This window comes from Phymastichus coffea, unplaced genomic scaffold, assembly GCF_024137745.1.
Source record: "Phymastichus coffea isolate CEN01 unplaced genomic scaffold, Cenicafe_Pcof_1.1 PCOF00009, whole genome shotgun sequence".
Lineage (NCBI taxonomy): Eukaryota > Metazoa > Arthropoda > Insecta > Hymenoptera > Eulophidae > Phymastichus > Phymastichus coffea.
In genome coordinates, this window is record NW_026706820.1 from 5,516,319 (window position 1) to 5,533,499 (window position 17,181).

A 17,181-nucleotide genomic window follows, 5' to 3' on the forward strand; every position below is an offset into this window, starting at 1 on the left:
ACAATGATTTCCTTTAACTCTGTTAAATTTGCAACCGTCTATAGAATGCCCCTGAGCATTACAGAATTTACATATCAATTCGATCTTTTTATTTACTATTTTACAATTGTTTGACAGGTGATCTTTGTTCTTACAATATACACAAGCTCCTTTGTAACAAAATAAAGCTTCATGGTTATAGTCCTGACAAATTTGACAATTATATATGTGAGTAACATTTGTTGAAGCAGTAACCGAGTCTACATTACTATGAAAGGGACTAGCGATATCACCCCTCAATAATCTTTGTTTTTTTAAATTTGTTTCAATTTCAATAGCGTCTTGTAAAGCAGTGCCCAAATTAATGTGATTTCCTAATTCCAGACGAATGTCTTGTTGTAAACCTTGTTTAAAAATTTTTAACGCGTCAGCATTTAATACTGTTTCATACGTTTTGAAATCTTCGTCAGTTACATCTGCTTCTAACTTTTTCATTTCTTTAATTTGCAAAACTATTTCCTGTAAACGGTTTGCATATGCTAAGACGGGTTCATTTGGTTTTTGGATGATTTCCGTAAATTTCCCATATAAACTATGAATATTGTCAAAGGAGGGAAATAGCTGCCTTATCACTTTGATATAATCATTTATCTTATCTATTTTGATGTTTACTAATGCTTTATAAAAGCCGCCCAATTTAATTTTCAGAATTGATATTAAACTTGGTTCATCTAACTCAGAAACAATTGTTTTTACGTGTTTCAATTTTTCAATATATTCATTAGTTGTCATATTTTTTCCATCGAACTTTGGAACTAAATCTGCAACGTATTTAAGTGGTAAACGTAACGGTTGCGTCATTTTGTTGCCTGTTTTTATACCGTCGTTATCGACTTGTTCAAAGTTATTTGTTTGGATGATTGGATTATAGAGTGCTATTTGTCTGGTCGTTCCGTTCGTATCTATTGTACGTTTCGCGTCTTTGCAAATACTCTCTTCGTTACAAATACCACCAATGTCTGTGTATTCGTTATTATTAAATGAAAATTCGTAATTCTGATCAAGAGTAAAGTCCAAATCTAATAATGAATTTGAGTCTTCAAAATTTTGTGTTAATCGTTTAAGTGGATTTTCTACAGAGTTGTTTACGTCCAATGTATTAAATACTTGTACTTCTTGTACCGTGTTTTCGTTAGGTGTTACTATATTATTTAATGCTTTTTCCGTATTTTCCCTACTAATTCCTTTAAGAGGAGAGTGTACTAATTTCCTTGATCGTTTAAAAGGATCTATAACGGATGTGCTCGGTTGCACTATATCACTTTCCAACTCTGGTTTATTTTTTACCTGAAGCCGCGTCAGTCGTTTTGCTTCAATAGGGCTAGAGAGGTTTTTGTTACTCATTAAAATGTGATTTCATTTAGAATGTTATTTTATATAAAACAAACACCCATTTAGTACCGGAACCAATTTGTTATGTCGCGACTACGTAGCCGTGACGTGTATTTTTAAAATATGTATGATCATTCATTTATTAGTAAATATTATAGTGACAGGAACTTATCTGGGTTATTATTTCGAGTTAAGTTGACTGTTTAACTTTATCTTGATAAAGTATATATGAGGTCGGTCGGTAATGATGCACGAACACTTGATTCAAGTAATTATTTATTTATTCAATGACAGAAATGGTTTCTCAAAAATAACAGTAGGTGAATTATACGTTGTTCGGCTGTCGCGCGTCGCGAATCAGCCCGTAAGAACTTTAACAAATTTTAATGTTATTGAGTAGTCGCGCGTCGCGAATCAACTGCAGAAAAGTCGAGTTTTCTGTTTTTATATTGACTCTTCGGCCCATATTAATGTGTTGAGTAATCAAAAAATCAAAATGTCGGGCGCCCCAGATTTTCGGACTACTCATCTTTTAATTTCGCTGAGTTTGTATTTTGTAAAAATGCCGTTCGTTGTTTATACATTATTTCGTTTTTCAATTGATTGCTGATGAAATCAAAATGAAGAAATAGTTACGTCTCGGGACGTAACACATGAGACAACTTCAGAGCAATGTCTGACACTATTTAAGCACAATCTGAAGGAGTTTCTGCGTCGTTTCGTGACAGCCGACGAAACATCGATCCACTGATACACCAGAGACCAAGGGACAGTCGAAACAGTGGACTTTACCCAGCGAAAGTGCTCCGAAGAAGACGAAGACTGCCCCATCGGCCGGAAAGGTGATGGCCACCGTTTTCTGGGATTCACAAGGTGTGATCTACATCGACTACCTGGAGAGGGGCAAAACGGTCACAGGGCTGTACTATGCCGAATTATTGGGCCGATTCGACGTCAAATTGCAGAAAAACCGGCCCCATTTAGCGAAGAAAAACGTTCTCTTCTACCATGACAACGCACCGGCTCACACCTCCGCCATCGCCATGGTCAAATTAGTCGAATTAGGCAACGAACTGCTACCCCATCCACCGTATTCTCTAGATTTAGCCCCGTGCGACTTCTTTTTGTTTCCAAACTTGAAAAAGTCACTCGCCGGGCAGAAATGTGAGTCGAATGAGGAGGTAATCGCTGCCACGGTAGCCTACTTTTCAGACCTCAAGGAAACGTATTTTTCAGACTGGTTAAAGAAGTTGGAGCATTACTGGGCCAAGTGTATCGAACTAAAAGGAGACTATGTTGAAAAATAAAACGCCACTTTTCCAAAATTTTCGTTTTTCTTTTGTAGGCTAACTATTTATCGGACCACCCTCGTAGTTTCTTATTGAAATTTTTTTGGAAAATTTTATGAACATTTCCCTTCCTTCATACACCAATCACCACAGGTTCCACGCATCATATTTCTTATGACAATATCAAATAAGTATGGATTTCTTATTTTGATTGGAATTTCAACTGAAATGAATTTAATAAATGCATATGTGGTAATCCTCTCTTTTTAAATTCAATGATATATACGAAAGATGCTACTTTATCAAAGAAACTTTTCTTTACAGTAGTGTCTAATAAACGATCTTTTTTTAGATCTAAAACTCTTGCTACTAAATCAGGTCGGTCTGCAGTTTGTTGACCTATCAGAAAATTTACTGTTATTTCCGGCCAATCTGGATTATTCCACGTTATCGTTGAAAAAATTTGTTTTCCTGTCTCATTTATAATAGCCATTGCACCTTTGTAACATTGTTGCATACGAGGTGTGTTCAAAAAGTAAGATGACTTTGTATTTTTAAGAAAAAATATTTATGTATTTATCAATATTTATGTTGTCCCCTTCAAAGTAATCCCCCTCAGATACAATACACTTATGCCAACAGTTTTTCCAATCCTCAAAGCACTTCTCATAAGCACTTTTCGGTATAGCCTTAAGCTCTTCCAGCGATGCAGTCTTTATCTCTTCAATCGTTGCAAATCTCCGTCCTTTCATAGGTCTGTTTAGTTTTGGGAACAAGAAAAAGTCACATGGGGCCAAATCCGGTGAATATGGTGGCTGAGGCATGATTGTGGTGTGGTTTTTGGCTAAAAAATCTCTCACAAGCAAAGATGAGTGAGCAGGGGCATTATCGTGATGCAAAAGCCATGAATTGTTTTTCCACAATTCTGGGTGTTTTCTTCGTATTGCTTCTCGCAAACGGCGCATAACTTCAAGATAATACTGTTTATTGACCGTACGTCCATATGGTAAGATCTCCTGATGCACCACGCCATGGTAATCGAAGAGAACAATGAGCAAAACCTTCACATTTGATCGAACTTGACGTGCTTTTTTCGGTCTTGGCTCATCTGGGCTCTTCCATTGGGACGATTGGACTTTGGTTTCGATATCATAACCATATACCCATGATTCGTCACCAGTTATGACCCTTTTGAGTAAATCTGGGTCGTCGTTGACGTCATTCAACAGTTCTTGAGCGATGCTCATGCGGCGATTCTTTTGGTCAAAATTTAGCAATTTCGGAACAAACTTCGCTGACACACGTCTCATGCCCAAAACGTTAGAAAAAATTTCATGGCACGAGCCAAGCGATATACCAACATCCTCAGCAACTTCTCTGATAGTGATTCGACGATTTTCCAGAACAATTTTCTTCACTGCTTGAACGTTTTCATCAGTTGTTGACGTGCTTGGGCGTCGAGAGCGAGGCTCGTCATTGGCATCTTCCCGGCCATCTTGGAAGAGTTTGTACCACTTGTAAACATTTTTTTTACTCAGAATAGTTTCACCGTATGCCACCGTCAAAATTTCAAGTGTTTCGGAGCACTTTATTTTATTTTTTACACAAAATTTGATGCAAATCCTTTGATTCTTATTTTTCGATAGCAAGAAATCGCCGAGCACGCAAAACACTTATAACCTTTACGCCTCTCACAACCAAACAAAAAATGCTATACACTTGAAACTTGGTACAGATGTCCGGGAAGAGCGTACCACATAACAAAACAAAAAAATCGATAATCGAAAGTACGTTGTCCGTGAAATTTGAAAAGTCACCTTACTTTTTGAACACACCTCGCATATCATGAACCAGTAAATGATGAAGGAAGAATAATAGTTTTCCCTACATGACCATTAACATCATTTGTACATAGTCTCATGTGGTCATGTAAACCTTTGTACGTATCAGTTCGTAATTATTTTTGATGATTTTTGCAATATTGAATTCTATTTTTTCGATTTTTATATAGTTATTTACCAGCCATTGTTTAAATATTCAACGATCTCTTATAATTGGATTAAATGCGTCGTCTCTAACCGCTTCTGTTCTTCGACTATAAAAAGCTTATGTGTGATCGACTATAAAAAGTTGTCTGTATGAAAGATTTTTTCCTTCGCTAGGGTACAAAGCTGTATTGATTTGGTAATAAATTTGTCCTTAAATTTTGAAACAATATGGACCAGGGCTACGCGTTTCAAAATCAGCTAAATTTGCGTTAAATGAAGCGAATGATAAAGAATTATTATAATTACTATAACGGGGTGGTTATCTAGCAAAAATGAGAAATTTATTTAAGCACAAACTCCCACGATGCAGAGCTAACCGCCGCTCCGTTAAACATGTATGAGTATACGTGTATTCGCTTTTACGTTTGATACTTTCGTTCCGATGTCTTCTTCCCAACAGAGTTCAACTCACCTTAAGTCACCTGACTTGTGCCACTCGATCTATCTTAGGTGTGAGGTACCTAATGTTTATTTCAACTATCCCCTAGATGAAATCGGTTTAAAATTTAACCGATGACGGATCCGTTAACTAAAAGGAAACGAAATAAAGTAATGCGACGAATAAAATCAAAATCGTTTATGACTAGAAAACTACAGTTTTTGATGGGCCGAAAGACTTACGCACGCGAATAGGATTAATAACTTGTTACAATAATACATGGAGAGATAGAGAGAAAATGCAAAATTCAACCGCGAAAAAAACAGTCGCGATAGTCAAAATACTTTCGTTAATATTATGTCGTGCAGAAAAAGGGAGGTGCACCTACCCTGCGGTGCAATTACGGTGATCATTTGTAATTGTTGAAGAAAATTATTGTTGTTCAACAAATTCCTTCCCAGGAACGACTGCGCTGGTTCTTCTCGCTGCAAACTATCTGTTGCTGCGATTAATGCTGCTGCTCGCTTGCTGCGCTGTGATTACTATACGATCACTCGCGTACTTATCAAAAAAACCCAGCAAACTTTTGATATCAAAAGGCAAAACACAGTGGTAATCTATTTGGCGGTACTCTAACGTACAACAGCTGAGGTTTAACTGAAACTTTGAACTCTCGCGCTCCCTCTCTCTCTCTCTCTATGACTTCGCGCTAGCATCACAAGTGCTACCCAATCACGAACGTATCGATTGATCGAATCGACTACCGTTACCAAAATTCATAATAATATGATGATATTCACATATAAGATTTTACCTGTATACTTGTGTTTATGGTAAAGGTTGCTTTGTAAATCTTTAAACTTTATTTAATCGAAAAGATCTGATTATATAATTGCTTACGATAATGCTCCTAAATCAAGAATTATAATGTAATAATAAAACTGGATTAATTATTTGAAGAAATAATGATACTAAGATTTATTCATGTCTTTAGTGACTAGATTAGTACAAAGTAGTGATGGGCGATTTTAATCGATGTTTAATAATGGTCCGATTATTTTCGTACATAATCGATTATCGAGTCGATTATTTGAGCCACCGATTAATTGTAGCTCGATTTATTTTTAACTCGTGAATTGAAATAAAATTACGCGTGTGCGACAAAAATTATTTTGAATTTTTTAGTTACGGAAGACTAGTGAATTAATTTCCAACCCACCCCAGTGACATTGAAAAATCAAAGATATTCAATTAATTATGTGTGATTATAATTTTGGTTTTATTTTTAATATTATAAATTATTTGATCATTTCTATTTTAAGAAGTAGTGAGTAAAAAAATATTAATTTTATTATGGTATTCTGAATATAATTTAACTGAATTTAATATATATCAAACTCCGATGAGTTTAATTTTACTAATGAATTTTTACAACGTCTAGGATGAGGATCAAATCACTGGAAACAATGAAAATATTAAAATGATAAATTTTGTAATGATGGAAAGATGGGAAATAGTGATTGATGGAAAATCACTTAATTTTAATTATATTCAGCAACGTTTCTTCAGTACATTTGCTGACATCTTCAGGCTTTATTCATAGAAAAACAACAAATGATTAACAATAGAGTTTGCACAAGTATTTTTAATAGTATATAATTATATGTACATGTTGTAACGGGGGGATAAAACTGCAAAATGAGAAATTCATTTAAGAGCAAACTCCCACGATGCAGAGCAAACCGCCGCTCCGTTAACACGTATGTCAATACGTGTATTCGCCTTAACGTCGGCTGACTTAACTTAGTTGTCTTCGATCAAGCAGAGTTGAACTCACCTTAAGTCACGTGCCTTGTGACACACGATGAGTTTCAAGTGTAAGCGACTTTACTCCAAATCCACTTAATCCCCTAGCTATAATAGGATTAAAACCTAAGCTTTTTCTAATTGTTTAAACTACTAGGAAAAATCATATGACGAAATCGGCGAATAATTTTAATAGATTTTATTAATAAAAATTACTACAGTCTTTGTCGGGCCGAAAGACTGACGCACGCGAACAGGATTTACAATTAAATAACTTTCGGTGAGAAAGAGAGAGAGAGAAGATACGAAAATTGGCGCGATCTAACGCTCGGCGCGAATACAAAAAATCAACGCTAACACAGTTGGACAAAATATCAAATATTTTATGTCGCGCGATAATTAAGGAAGGTGCACCTACCCTGCGGTGCAATTACGGTGATCAGCCGTAATTGTTGAAGCAAATTAAAGGTGCTCCTCCGATCCAAATCAGCTGTGCTGCCTCGATCGCAAATCCGCTGTTTAATAGCTGTCACTTATGCTGCTGCTTTTGCGATGCTGCTACTGTTGCTGCTTCCTCGCTCACCCTTGCACACGTATTCAAAATCCAAATAAACTATTTATTGGCAAATCGGTGAAACAATGTGCAAAACTATTTTGGCGGTACTCCACACGTAACAGCTGAGACGTAACTGCTAATTTAAAAGATCGCGCGCCCCCTCTCTCTCTCAATACTTAGAACTAACGCGCGAAAATCAGAATCGCGAACGGTTCGATTAATTGAATCGACTACCGTTGCAGCCCCCTCCAAGTCCTGACTACCCGGGCAGGACGAATACCCGCGATTCGCTGCCATCAGGAACCTGAAAGTAATAAAGAAGGAAAGGAAACAAAATAAACACTCCCTTCTTTATCTCGGCTAATTTATTTGCCTTCCAGGGCCTACATCATTATTTGGCTACACCTGGCGCGCGATGTTTCGGGTAGCACCAGTGTGTAGCCTTCTTCGGACACCGCTGGGAGTTGGTCACCCCAGGCTCCCCACAGATGTAGCAGCCCCTCAGCTGCGACCGAGATTGAGCAGCCTCCCGACCTTGTGATGGCTGCTCAGCAGCCAGAGGGGACTGCTGGGCACTGACTCCCTGTGAGGCGGTGATGGTCACGCCTCCCACCGTGGCGGTCGCACGTCCATCCTGCGACCTGACCACGATGGTGGTATCAGGAGCCATGCGCCCGTCCACATGGACCGTGAGCGTCGGTCCAGCGTCAGTAGCTCCCGGGGCTCTCTTCTCTTGAGCCGGCGCCGGGAGCGCTGCGGAGGACTCTTGTCCGTTATCCACCCGCAGCAGGGCCTCTCCGTAGGCCCTCTGACGCTGAGCCATCCCTGCCCACTCCCCGAGCAGCTCTTCTGCGCCCTGGCGGCTCAAAAAGCGTCTCAGGTGCTCCTGCACCTGAGACTGGAGTTCTTGAGCGAACCGCCAGGCACTCTCCACCTCGTTGATCTCCAGACGCACGTGTCTGAAGTCGAGGAGGAGAGTAGGCTGCTCAGGGATCCGGGGATGATTGCAGACCCAGTGCGAGGCCCCACAGGTTTCCCTGGGTCCTGGGCATTGGCTCGCACTGTCCGACGTAAGGGTTACGCCGGACTTGAGGGTCTGCACCCCCTGGTCCACTGTAGACTTGGGACGTTCGACACTGTCCTGGTCCTCGGTCTGTGTCGAAGCGTCCCGAGAAGCCTTCTTCGGGGCGACCCACGACGAATCCCGGAGAACCTCTGCCACGGAGGCATTGCACCGATCCCTTCGGGTGGTCCCTTCCAACTGGACCCTGGCGAAGCTCCGCAGATCTTCAATTAGCTGTGTCGCATCAGGGCCCAGTTGCAGATCTAACAACATCTGCGTGACCACCTCGAAGGTCTCCTCTTCGACGACGATTCTCCGGTCCATCTGAAACATCCAAAAAACAACAAATTTCGGATGAATCTCCCTGCGCGAAGAAATAATCCTAATAATAGCCGCATCCCACCGAGTTATACGCTCCCTCGCGATTCTTTGTGGGAACGTCCTGGCCCTCGTCGGTTACCGCTCGGTTTTATCGGCCCAACCGTCCTTTGTACGACGGGCACGGTCCTTCGAGGCCTACCTCTCCCTCTATTCGCCTTCACGGGAGAGTTGTTGCCCCTCGCTGGACCGGTGACCGTCTCTGGAACCTTTTGAGGTCGACCTCGACCTCTCTTAGTTGGGGCAGATACCGGTAAATCCGACGTCTCGGTGGGAACTTTATCGACGACCGTGGGGGCTGCTAATTGGACCCGCTCGCTATCTGATAAATCCCCTCCCGGATTTTCGCGCGCATTCGCGGAATCGTTCGCATCCTCCGACGGCAGTTAATCTGGCGGCTCGCGAGGTTCGATGACCTCCTCGCTTTGTCCATCCTCATCCGGACCGTAATATGGTTTAAGGTCTTTGGCATGGAAGAGCTCAGACAGGATCTCCAGCTGATTGCCTAGCCTGTACGTGTTGGAACCACAAACCTCTTCAATCACGTACGGACCGGCATATTTCGGCACTAATTTAGCTGAAATACCTTGAGCAGCTGAAGATAGAATCCTGTTCCTCTTCCAAACCCAATCTCCGACCTTAAACTCGGGTTGCCGTCTCTTCCGGTCATAGTAAGCCGCCTGACGCGCAGCTTCCTCCTTTGACTTGGAGTTAGCTCTCTCCCACAAATTAGGAAGCTTCTCCATATGTTCGGCCCAATCTTCTACAGCCTGACCCTCCGAACATTCAAGGGCCTGCTGATCTTGGGTTCTTCTGAACGTCAAAGGAGGTACCGGCTGACGCCCAAACATGAGCATCGCAGGACTATATCCGGTGGCGCTATGAGTTGCCGAGTTCAACGCGAAGTTGAACGCTGACAGGTGTTCATCCCAGCTCTTATGATCACCGCTTACGTAAGACGTGATCATGGTCTTGAGTGTCCTGTTTACTCGCTCTGTGGGATTCGCTTGGGGATGATACACGGGAGTCAAAGCGCGCTGGATGCCGTTCATCTGCAGGTATGAATCGACCTCCTGATTCTTAAATTCGGTTCCATTATCCGACAAGAATACCTCTGGCGCACCAAACCTAGTGACGATCCTCTCGTGTAATTCCCTTGCGATTGTCTTCCCATTGGTCTTGCGTATCGCAACACACTCTACCCAGCGAGTAAACGAGTCTACAAACATTAAGATATACTCAAAACCTCGAGAGCTTTTGGGAAATGGACCAGTGATATCACCGGCCATCACCTGCCAGGGTCGTGATACTTGTCTACGACCCATCAGCCCGCAAGGTGCTGTTTGTTCCACCTTGCATTGCTGACATACCGGGCAACTCTTTACGTACTCCCTGACCTGATCATACATTTTAGGCCAGTAGTACAAGCGCCTAGCCCTGGAGAACGTACGCTCTCGTCTTTGATGTCCTGCAGTAGGAGCATGATGGACTTCCTGGAGCACCTGGTACCTTTTCTCCCTAGGCACCGCAAGCTTCCACGCTTCATCGTTGTCGATGGACCCTTCACCATCCTCATCAGGCTGATAATGATACAGTCTCCCTCCTACCACCTTCCAAGTGGGGTGAGAGTGTGGGTCCTGGCATACTTCCTGGTATTGTTGCAAATACCAGGCGTCAGTGGTCTCCGGCCGACTATTTATAGCACTCACTTCAATCCCCTCCTCCTCATAGGCCCTAGATAAAGCGTCTGGCACCACATTGAGATCCCCTCTTCGATATTCGATATCGAAGACATTGCCTTGCAATGCTAGCGCCCTTCGCGCTAGTCTTCCCATGGGATTTCTCATATTGTGGAGCCATTTCAGGCGGCTATGATCAGTGATGACCCTGAAGTATTGCCCTTCAATGTACGGCCGGAACTTTCCAATAGCCCATACCACTGCCAAGCACTCTTTTTCTGAGACCGTATAATTTCTCTCAGCACTGTTGAGTGATCGGCTGGCGTATTCTATTACACGCTCCTCTCCATCGACATCCTATGCGAGAACTGCCCCGATCCCACTGTCACTAGCATCAGTTTGCAGTACAAACTGACCGTTCGGATCGGGTGATTGCAGTATTGGGGCGGAAGTTATCGCCTCCTGCAATCTCGTGAAAGCTCGCCCTTGCTCCTCCTCCCAAGAGAAGCGTACATTCTTCTTTGTCAGGCGGTTTATAGGTTCAGCGATCATGGCAAAGTCGGGTATAAAATGTCTATACCACGAGGTCATTCCCATGAACCGCTTCACCTGTTTGACAGTCCGGGGTGTTGGATATTCTAATATCAGGCGTATTTTCTCGGGATCTGGTCTTACTCCGTCCTGGTTCACAAGAACTCCCAAGTACCTGACTTCCGTCTTACAGAAGTGACTTTTATCTTTTGATGGTTAGGCCCGCACCTAGAATTCTTTTTAATACCCTTTCTAGGTGCCGCTTATGCTCCTCAAAGGACGACGAAACCACAATTACGTCGTCAAGGTAAGCGAAAGCGAATGGATCCATATCCGGGCCTATCACCTTGTCCATCAACCTCTGGAAGGTCGCTCCTGCGTATGACTGTCCGAAGGGCATTCTCTTAAATTAAAAGTGCCCTAATCCAGGAACTGTAAACGCTGATATTGGACGCGATTCTTCCTTTAAGGGAATTTGATGGTACGCACTGCTCAAGTCCAAAGTAGATATGAACTTTGCATCCCTTATTCGTCTTAGGATGTCGTTCATATATGGTAAAGGATAGGCATCAGGTTTGGTAATTGCATTTACCTTTTGATAATTCACACAAAACCTATATTTTCCATCTGCCTTCTTTACCATTACTATTGACTTGACCATCCGCTGGTCGCTGGTTCGATAACATCCTTTTCCAGCATATCTTTGACCAGCGTGTGCATTTCCTCTCGCACTCTATCTGAGACTGGGTAGTACTTCTGTTTGATGGGTCGAGCATTTCCAACATCTATTTCATGCTCAACCCCCACGGCACAACCTAAAGCCTGACCCCCGTCAGGAATCAATCTTCTGACGAGGTCTTCAATTTCTTCAAGCTGTGACTCCGTGGCTTCCCATAGTCCTACCGGTGCGAGAAATGCCGTACCATCAATTCCAGCTACTTCCATTGGTACTTTCACTTGGGCGTCCTTAAGCCATAATTCATCCTCATCGGGATCCAAAATTGCGCGGAACTCTCTTATAAAGTTCGCGCCTACATAGCAGTCATCTGTGAGCAGCGGCGTAATGGCGACTGATTGTCTTCGTGATTCCCCCTACTTTAAAAGGGAACATCACGTGACCAATTATAGGGCACGGGCGTCCATCAGCAAGCCTTGCATCGCCCGCCCTGGTCACATTCAACCCGAGTCCCATCTCCGATGCCAATCTTAGCCCTAATTGACCCATGGCCGTGGATGAGGCGCCGGTATCATAGAGTGCTCTAATTTTAAAGTCACCTATGTCTACCCGCAACCACCACCTGGTCTCATCCTCTGGGTCATATCCACGAGTCCCATCTTCGCCTCCTTTCATCGTGCTTTTCAGCGGCTTTTTTCCTTCCGCGGCCGCGACGACGGTGGGCTGGCTTCTACTCGTGGATCCCTTCGGCAGAGGAGCTTTTTGTGTGGCGGGGCTCTCCCTGGAGTCTTCCCCCTCCTCCACAACCTGTATGTGGCCATCTGGTCCTTTCAGGATAACCACTCCCCTATTCTGCCGAGGGCTGACATCGGGTTCAATTGCCTTCCGCTCTAATATACTGCTATGTCCTGGGCTCTCTTGATGCCCTCCCAGGACTTGTTTGGATCCCTGGGTCGCCGACAACTTGCTGTTTCCCATCGGCGACCCGCAGCGAGAGGTCGAATTTACTGGAGGCGCGAAGATGACCTCTTCTCTTCGCTCTCCTTGTCGTTTCCCTTGTTGCAATCTGGGCAGAACTTGCGGCTAAAACCCAGTTTGCCACAAGCGGAACACTGGAAAGGCTTAGTAAAGTCTATCTTCCGCCTCTGCCCTTCTCGCCGCTCGCCAGGAGACCTGGAAGAAGGAGAATTTTTCCTTCCTCCACGCCATCGGCTCTTACGCTGTTCTGGAGGGCTGCCTTGCTTGTCAGCGGCCAACTTGCGCAATATCCGCTCGATGCCCTCCAGACTTTCTTCCATCTTCTTATCAGAAGTGGAAGCTTGCGTAGCCGATACCGATGCTTGTTCGGTAGGCCTCCTGACGGGGTTCTCCACGCCTAGTCCGCGCTGCGGATCTCCCTCCTTTTTCGCACGCGCCTTCCCTTCGCTGGCCAGTGCAGCGGTTTGGGATTTACTACCAGCCGTTCTTTTGCTCGGCTGGTAGGCGTGCTGAGGGAAGATCGTCGAGTTGGGGTCAGCGAATACACGTGGACGGCGACCATAAGATAAGGTGTTCTGTACCTCGGTCGCCCTCCTGTTGAATTCGCGTATCGACGTCATCTCGCTCCGACGCAGCTGGATTTGGATGGTTGGAAGGAGGTTTGCATGGAGTAGGTCTAATAACCTCTCCAAGGGCATGGGCGGTTCTAGTCTATTGACAAGAGCCACCAGGTTGGACACGCAGTCTCGCACTAGTTCGTCCTCACCCTGGAACCGGTTCTGGGCTTCCTGCAACAGCCTTTGTTACTGTTGCGTACTTGTGCCAAACCAATCCCGGGCGTCCGCGACGAACTCGTCATAACTGAGCCACTGGTACTTGTTGTTATCGTACCAGGTCCTCGCGTTACCTTCGAGGATCTCTGATACGGAACAAAGCACTTCGTCGTCAGTTAGTCCTGCACCTACGCGCAGATCCTCCAACCTCGACAGAAACGTATCTACGCTCTGTGCCCTACTGCCCGCAAACCTCAATTTCCATCCGCGGACAATTTTCCCAACATCTCGGGTTGTGGAGAGCCCTGAGAATATCTGATGTCCGGTGCCAGATGATCCGCTTCGACTCCTCTGTCGAACGGGTGCGGATCTCCCATAGACTTCCGAATCCTCTTCACCTCCTCTTCGTTGGAGGACTTCCGGTGTAGTGACGTCCTTTCTCCTAGGTATTGGTCTTGGAGGAGCCGGTGTACTCCCCGGAATCCCCGAGTCGTAGTGACAGGTGTATGTGTCCTGAAAGTCCACATTACGTCCGGAGCGCGGTTGAACCGAGTCACGCTGAGAAGAACGGTTAGCACTGGCTATGTCATGCATTGCGTCTTCCAGCTCTCGAATTCGTAAGCGCATGTCCTGCGCCTCGCGCTCCGCACACACCTGTAATCCCTGCAGAGTCTGAAGAGTTTCTAGGATTCGACCTACCAACTTTTGGTTATGGTCTATTCCCTCCTTCAGATACTCTATCGCTCGGAAGGCTTCACTCAAGGATAATTCTTCCTGAGGTTCCTTCCGAGTGCAGGATTCCTGCGACCTGGGGTCCGGATTGCTCCGTCTCCTCTCCCCCTTCTCCTGCTCTTGCGTGCTGAGGGCCTTCTGGATGAGTTCATCCTCTTCTTGGCGGCTGGCTTCACCCTCAGAGTCCTCATCCGGGCAGATGAATGTCCTTGACATATCAGTCAATGATATTCCCCCCCTATTGATGATCCTGAGGGGATGGTCGCTGTTATCATCCGCGTTGGAGTTTTCCAACTCGTCACAGACTGTGTCGAGCCACGCTTGTCGGGATCGCCTTCTGCGCCCCGCTACCTCTTTGCTGTGCGTTGTCTCTTGAAAATCTGTGGCGGTGTACTCACCCAGCAACCATCTCCCAAGCCTAGCCGCCTGTTGGATGACACTTCCATCCTTGCGCATCTCCAAATCCGCTAAATAGTGTTCGCGCTGTGCGGAGGTCAGCTCTAATGCCCAATTGTCGATTTGAGCTGACAACAGAGCCATCTTGCCTCCGCACGGGTGTAGGATTCGGTTGAGGTTTAAAATTTCGGCCTAATCGACCACTACCGCTTCCTATCACCCAAGGTATGAGCGGGGTGTACACTATTTAGTGTTACTACTTTTAATGCCTCCTTTTATAAGGCCTTTTAAAAGGAGATTATGAGCGCGTGCAGTCTCCGCAAACTTTCTATAAATATTATAAAAATTATATGAATATAAAATTATATAATATAATTATAAATATTATATAAGGTCGGAGCCTGCTGTTTGCTTGCTCCGCCTGGCTAATATTTGGACTGCACGCTTGGGTCGCGCTCTCTGCTTTATCGTTGATCAGGTGTTACCAACCCCCCTTTATCCACCAAACTGTGGCTTAAATGGGTTAACACCTGATTCTCCCGTACGATCTGAAATCACTTCGACCTACCAATAATTATCGCTTTCGGCCCTTTTTACAATAATCTTAACAATTTTTAACCAAAGGTTCGAAGTGGTTTCGTTTTTTCCCCAGCAGAGGGCGTACCGCTCACGATCTCGCTCTACCATCCGCTCAAACCTTCCTAAGCGCTCGCGCAATCGTCTCTCTCTCTCGTGCGTCGATTACCTTCGACGCACAATCCTATTCGCACGACACGGGTCTTAATACCAGTTGGGCGCCATGTAACGGGGGGATAAACCTGCAAAATGAGAAATTTATTTAAGAGCAAACTCCCACGATGCAGAGCAAACCGCCGCTCCGTTAACACGTATGTTAATACGTGTATTCGCCTTAACGTCGGCTGACTTAACTTAGTTGTCTTCGATCAAGCAGAGTTGAACTCACCTTAAGTCACGTGCCTTGTGACACATGATGAGTTTCAAGTGTAAGCGACTTTACTCCAAATCCACTTAATCCCCTAGCTATAATAGGATTAAAACCTAAGCTTTTTCTAATTGTTTAAACTACTAGGAAAAATCATATGACGAAATCGGCGAATAATTTTAATAGATTTTATTAATAAAAATTACTACAGTCTTTGTCGGGCCGAAAGACTGACGCACGCGAACAGGATTTACAATTAAATAACTTTCGGTGAGAAAGAGAGAGAGAGAAGATACGAAAATTGGCGCGATCTAACGCTTGGCGCGAATACAAAAAATCAACGCTAATACAGTTGGACAAAATATCAAATATTTTATGTCGCGCGATAATTAAGGGAGGTGCACCTACCCTGCGGTGCAATTACGGTGATCAGCCGTAATTGTTGAACCAAATTAAAGGTGCTCCTCCGATCCAAATCAGCTGTGCTGCCTCGATCGCAAATCCGCTGTTTAATAGCTGTCACTTATGCTGCTGCTTTTGCGATGCTGCTACTGTTGCTGCTTCCTCCCTCACCCTTGCACACGTATCCAAAATTCAAATAAACTATTTATTGGCAAATCGGTGAAACAATGTGCAAAACTATTTTGACGGTACTCCACACGTAACAGCTGAGACGTAACTGCTAATTTAAAAGATCGCGCGCCCCCTCTCTCTCTCAATACTTAGAACTAACGCGCGAAAATCAGAATCGCGAACGGTTCGATTAATTGAATCGACTACCGTTGCAATGTGTATACCTGATTTCTCTCGTAGTTAAATTATTATAGGCTAAAACGAATAGATCGTAGCACAGTCAAGTTATAATACTGAGAAATTAAGTATTTCAATCCATATATATACTATTCATCTATTATCCCTTCCTCATCGATCTTAATAAAGGCTTATAGATGTGACTAAGATATTGTATATCCTCTTTTCTATTTAACGTGTTTTTTACGTTTAGAAAATATTAAAACATCTGGATAAGACGATATTCACTAACAAAATTGAAAAACAAATGTAAATCTCAATGGAAATTATGCAAAAACCTGTGATTGAGCTTATCACGTGCTATAAATGATCATATTGGGATTATCAGTTTGTGTATGTCACTTACGTTGTGCACCTAGTCTTACCTAGTCTTTTTCATATTACTCAAACTCAATAAATAAAAGTTCCATGAAAAAATTTACTGTAATTAATTGGGTCCATGATCAATTTTGTTATTGTATAGTAGAACTTTGAAAATAATAATAGTTGGATTCGATAAATTTCGTTAATAAATAAACACTGGATTAATTATAATTATTTAATTGCTTCCGCCGATTAATCGATTATCCGATTGATTTCGATTATTTTAGCTGATTAATCTATTAGTCAATTGGAATAGAGTTTGGTAATCGATTGTGTTAGATCGATTACTTTCGTGATAATCGCCCATCCATAGTACAAAGTATTAAAGATAACCTAAAACTTTCGTTGTTAATATTAAAATTGATTATTTATGTACGAGGTGTATTCAGAAAGTAAGATGAATTATCAAA

At 43.4% G+C, this 17,181-nt stretch overlaps 1 protein-coding gene across 5 annotated transcripts in view; it reads left to right on the forward strand.

Moving 5' to 3' along the window:
• The window catches only part of LOC131670719 (furin-like protease 2), a 1,261,737-nt gene that overhangs the window by 221,389 nt on the left and 1,023,167 nt on the right, over positions 1-17,181 (forward strand). The gene's annotated exons all lie outside the window — the stretch shown is intronic.